Source organism: Gavialis gangeticus, unplaced genomic scaffold (assembly GCF_001723915.1).
Source record: "Gavialis gangeticus isolate Ggan-Ray unplaced genomic scaffold, GavGan_comp1, whole genome shotgun sequence".
Taxonomy (NCBI): domain Eukaryota; kingdom Metazoa; phylum Chordata; order Crocodylia; family Gavialidae; genus Gavialis; species Gavialis gangeticus.
Genome location: NW_017728993.1, coordinates 58,686,709 through 58,692,799, shown reverse-complemented (window position 1 = coordinate 58,692,799; position 6,091 = coordinate 58,686,709).

Sequence of the window (6,091 nt, the reverse complement as noted above, 5' to 3'; positions counted from 1 at the left end):
CGTGACAATAACAAGCACAGCCCAATCAACCCCCACCCGGGAGCACGCTATGCGGTTGTGCGTGCTGCTGTCACGTGACAGTGAAGGGCACAAGTCCAGCCCCCACGGGGGGCGCGGTGTGCGCATGTGCGTGCTGAGGGAGGCACTGCGCAGGCGCCGCAGCCCCCTCCCCTTCGCAGTCGTGACTGTACCCGCCCCCTACCCGGCTCGGCCAATCACAGACCTCGGGGCCTCTCGGCTGTTGGCTGATGACGCGGGCGGGCTGGAGGAGGTGTCGTAGTCTGAGTCTGCTCCCACGAAGCCGGTCACGGTGAAGGTGGTATTGCCAGGTGCACGACCATTACTGTATTTGTACAATAATTTCGACCCTTGCACGGTGTCCGGCCAATAACAGTAAAAGTGCCCAAAGCCTACTATAATTTTTTGAGCAACTGATTTGTGCACTACGTGCAAAACTCAAATCGTTTTCAGAAGGCCTTAGCTGGGTTTTGGGTTTGCTGTCAGTACTTTTGTATGTCTGCTGGCCTCGAAATAAAAAAAATATCAACTTTGATGGCCTAATTCTCACTCCTTGGCCAGTTACAGTGAGCAATATAAAGTAAATAAGACTTATTGGCAGACTTATTTGCATATTTTTTCAGTTTTGGGTACCTTTTCAGCAAATGTGATAATTTTGAGCTTCCAATACAATAATTTAAGACTCAGGTGTCCTGAAGTGACGTGTTGTTCCTGGCCTCCTGGGGCCTGAGGAAGGAGGCCTTGCACTGGAAAGCACCTCTCACTTAAGGGCCAGCAAGTCACAGCGCCCGTGGAAACCTTTGCACTGTTCTTTTATTTCCTCTGTCAGAAAGTGCAGAAAACAAGCTGCCATTTTCCAAGAGCCACCTTGAGTCTAGCGAGGGGCACCTTGAATCTAAATACGGTTGAGAGCCACTGGTAAGGGAGGATACACTTGTGTGGGGAGCAGGGGTGGGGCAGGCAGGGAGCAGACGCATGCATGGGTATGGGTGAAGCATGTGGGGCACAATTTGAGACCTTGGGCAGGGATACCCCCTGCCCCTGAACTGGCCAAATAATGTGACTGCTCTTTTCCTCTGTCGTGCCAACTGTCCCAGCTGATAGTGCTTTAAAGTAGGAAGCTTGTTTGGCAAGGTGGCTCGCTCGCTGTGGGAAATCTGCGGAGCAGTTTTGCAATCCACAACAGGATAATTGCGAATGTTGACGGAAAAGCCATGGCGGATTGTGAAACCAGGGAATCGAATTCAGTGCGAGAGCCTCTTTAATGATAGGCTTTGGACTTTAAATAAAATGCCTCCTTTAATTGGGATGATGTAGTCACATGTTGCAGTCCTTTGTTGCATGTTCCCATGGCTTGAGTCATCCGTAGGCAGGAGGAGAGGCATGCTCTGTCCAGAGGACACTTCATTGTGAAGTGCTTCGTGCTTTGCAGATGGAAAACAGAAGATGTCTGAGAGGACTAATGGAAGGGACACAGGGGAAGCAGAATGGGGAACCTGTCTCAGGCACTTCTGCCCTTCCTGTCCTCGTCCAACCTGCAAAAGAAAACACTGGGGTCTGTCCCAGAGACTACTACTGATTCCCATCTTTTCGAGGCTCCCCTGTCACCTTAAAGTTTCACAGTCCCATTCTGTTTAAATTTTACCTCCCTTTACAATTTCCCTGCCCAAGCAGCTGCCAATCTGCCTGTGTAGTTTCCACCACCTTTTCTGCCCTAACTGTACGTAGGGTGGCCATCATAGAGGACAGTCCAGTTGTCCTCTGTCCTCTATTGATACGAAACCAGGTGCCTTTATATCCTCTCTCTTTCTCTTCAAGAGGAAAAAGAGAGGACATAAAGGCGTCTTTCTTTGTATCAACAGAGGACAAAGTAGCAGAAAACTGGAATGTCCTCTGTGATGGCCACCCTACCTGTACGTCTACACCAGTGTTATTGCCTACTTACACCCAGCTGTTCCTCCAGTAACTTTAGGCCTTTGCTCTTCTCCTTTAAAAGTGCTGAAAGGCTGGGGAGTCCTCTCTGCTAGTGTCTGACCACAGATTTGGTTAAAGGAAGAAAGTGAACCTTTTTCATGAGAAAGAGATATATGTGGCCTTGAATTGTTGAGCACTTTCTTATTCTTCATTTCTCCCAGGGAAAAATGTGGTGGCACAACAGCTCTCTCCAGCTGGGAGTCAGTTTCTCCATCTGAGTGTGAAGCCTTTATTTCAAATGAAATGTTCCTGCAATACCTGCACAAAACCAGTAGCAGTTACTCCATATTCCTTTTCTCTCTTTCTGGAAGCAACAATAGAGGCTCCTATGTCTTTTATTTGTGCAGGTAACAAGTGTAACTAAATACTTCCATGTTCAAGTGCCAAGTGTTTTTCAGGTGCCAGCACTATCTGAAGAGGCAACATTTCTCTATGTGTTGCATTTAATTTGTATATATATACATTGGTTCATGCCGTTGTGTACTGAGTAATTTTGCTACCTTCCAGGAAAATGCTGGTTCAGAAGTGCAGAGCTCAGCAGCTTTATCAGTGAGACCTGTTGCACCTTTTTGTGGCAGCCAGTTGGTAGTTCTAGGCTGGTAGTAGCGGTTTGGTGTCTTCAGAAATTTTGCTGGTGAGCCAGCTTAGTTTGAACTTATGTTAATTACTAAGACAGTTTGCTGACATGTAAATGTATTTCTAAACAAATGCTGTATTTTAAGAACATTTGTTAAAGGTTATCATATTTGGACTTATTTAAGCAACTGCAAAAGTCCTAACAAAAGTGATTTATGGTGTTTTGCTGTCAGTATTGTGGAGTAGTGCAATTCATCTCACTCAAGTGTGGCATCTCATTCAACATTATCTGGATCAAGAGTGAATTGAACAGAGAACAATTCAAATAGTAGCTTATAATTGTAATTTATGGAGATTAGAAGTTCCTTAATAAAGTACATTAACCTTTCTTTAGCAGAGTTGTACTGGTGCTGTTGTCATAGCGGTCCAGGGAATATGCAAGGAATAAGTTTTGTTTGGTAATTTTTTTTTCCCAGATAACTTTGTAGTTAAAAGAGAATCCTTTTCTCAGCTCATTCTAGGAGAAAGCTTAACAAGTTGGAAAATTGCAAAGATATCTATCTAATAGCTGAGAATTTTCAAAATTCACAGCAAGGAGGTGGTTCTTTTTTATTTAAGCTGAAAGCTAATTTAATGTAAATGATATTTAAAATCAAAATATCACACTATCAAAAAACCAAGCTGTTGAGCCTCTTTGGACTTTCTAGGATGGGTGTGGCCTTGTCTCAGTTCCTAAATGAAAGTTTTGATTTCACTTTGCAGAGCTGTAGATTGCTCCAGTATATTCCTCCTCTGGCCTGACAAAAATTTGTGGTAGAGGAGAGTCTTTGTAGGCTGCATCCCACTGTAGAGCCCACTGGGAACTATTCAGTGAAAAATATTTGATTTGTTGAAGCCATACCAGTTTTGACAAAATGTTCATCAAGAAAGAGTTCTCACTGTGCCTGTACACACATGCATGTACCTGTCATCCCAGAAGAGCCACCACCTTCTGGGCAGGTTCCTCTTCTGGAATGTAGGAGCTCCATCTTCAGGTCCCTGCTCTTCTACTCCCCTTCACCCTAGGTTAGTACCCCAACCACTTTCTCTAAAATCTAAATCACTCCTGTGGGAGCCAGAAAGAGTCCCCATAGTCCAGTCATTAGAATACTTGCCTGGGATGTGAGAGACTGAGGTCGCTGGTCTGAATAAGACAAGAGAAGATACTTGCAGCTGTGTGTCCCACACTGAAAGGAGTGCCCTATTCACTAAACTCTTCTGTGGTGTGTGAAGGTCTTTATCTTTTCCTCCTCAAAAAAATGATAGAGGGCCTTGGTTTCACTTCTATGCAGAACAGAAAAACTCAGCGTATTTTGAAATCCTGAAAATGGTATGGAGAAGTTGTTCCCCTGTATGAAAGTTCTTGAAAAGTGTGTCATTATAGATACTGATCATTATGGACACACAACAATGGACATAGCATGCTTAAGTTGTAGCGGTTCTCTAGATAATAATCGCTGATGTATAGAATTCAGTGATGCTGAATGATAGCCATGAACCTCAGTGAGCTGTTTCACCAGAGTAACAACTTCTTTGATAGTCCCTATCATAGATGGAGCTCCGTCAGTCTTTTGTCGGCACAGTTAGCTATCATAAAGATGGAGCTGATTTTCAACAACGTTCTTCAGTTTGGCCATTGTTCGCCTCTGCAGTTATCTGTTCATGCACTGCATTATTATGGGATATTTCAAAACCTTCCCTGTTATTGCATGAATAACTGGTACCACACAGGCTGTATCTTTGTTCACAAAGATCTGTAAAAAAATAAATCTGGATATTTTTTCCAGATCTCTTTGGACCAGCATACATTGTTGCCACTCTGTATTTAAAATGGTACTTGATTTGAAATCAAGCTTAGGTGGCATTCTGAATGATAGGCTTTAATTCAGATGCACAGATTATTACACTTGATAATTTAATTTGCATAGCTGGAATAAATAACCCAGACATCAGCAGATGTCATTGGGAGAGCTGTTTTGGTCTGCATTAATGCAAGTCAGATGGCTGATTATAAGGATCCCTTTAGGTCATAAGATCTTGAGTCCTACTGGGACAGGACACAGCAACTGCTTCGTTCTGAGTGGATTCAGATTGCAGTTTCTGCCTTTCCTCAACAGTAGTTAGGTATTAACCAGGCTTGACCAGTGACTTGAGTTTGCCATTTTGTGACTGTTTTCATCCTGTGAATTAACCAGTCAAATTACTCCAGAGTAAAGTATCTTAGGTGTATTTAACAACCCCATCAGGTAAAATTTTGGCCATTCCCTTGTTAAATTTCCAAACTGGCACCATTGTACTTTCTCCCATGCTCTCCATTTTGCTCACCAGAAGCTCTCCATAAACATCTACAACAAAGCTACTTCATCATCCTTTTTTGGGTCTTTCCTTCAAACCTTCCTAAGTTGCATTGTTTATAAGAAGTCAACAGTGTTTAAGCCACTGGTGTTCTGAGATTGCTGCCAGTTAAAATGACCAATATTATCTTATTGCTTCATTGTGTACCCACATCTGTCTGCCTGCCTGCCTGCCTTTACATGTTGTTTCTTGTCTTAGACAATAAGCTGTCTTCAGCTGAGAACCATTTTTTGCTCTGTATTTGTACAGTGCCTAGTACTATGGGGGTCACAGGCCTTGACTGGGATTTCTAGGAGCCCTGGTAATGCAAAAAATAAAGACTGCATATGATCACAGTTCTTTTTCGTGTTTGATGGGGCTATATATTTTGATAGATGACCTCGTGAAGGAACACCTTGAGAAGCTGGATACCTTCAAGTCAGCTGGCCTTGACAATCTACACCCCAGCGTACTCAAGGAGCTGGCAGGCATCATAACCCAGCCTCTGGCACGGTTCTTTGAAAACTCCTGGCATTCTGGTGTAGTGCCTGAAGACTGGAAGAAGGCCAATGTGGTGCCTATCTTCAGGAAAGGGAGGAAAGTGGATCTGGCTAACTGGAGGCCCATCAGCCTGACTTCTATCCTGGGGAAGATCTTAGAAAAGTCTATTAAAGAGGCCATCTTTAATGGACTGGTCAGCGCCAGCGTCCTAAGGTGTAGCCAGCACGGGTTTGTTGTGGGTAAGTCTTGCTGCACCAATCTTATTACCTTCTACGACCAGGTGACCTATCACCCGGACAAGGGATAAGAGATTGATGTCATATATCTTGACTTCAAAAAAGCCTTTGATCTGGTATCCGATGACCACCTCTTGGTGAAAATGGCCAATTGTGGCCTTAGGTCCACCACAATCCGCTGGCTGGGAAATTGGCTCTGTGGTCGGACCCAGAGGGTAGTAATTGATGGAAGTCACTCATCACAGTATCCTGTGACCAGTGGGGTCCCCCAAGGCTCTGTCCTTGGGCCTATATTGTTTAACATCTTCATTAATGATGTGGACATTGGAGTCAGAAGCGGACTGGCCAAGTTTGCCGATGACACCAAACTTTGGGGCAAAGCATCCATACCAGAAGACATTCGGGTGATCCAG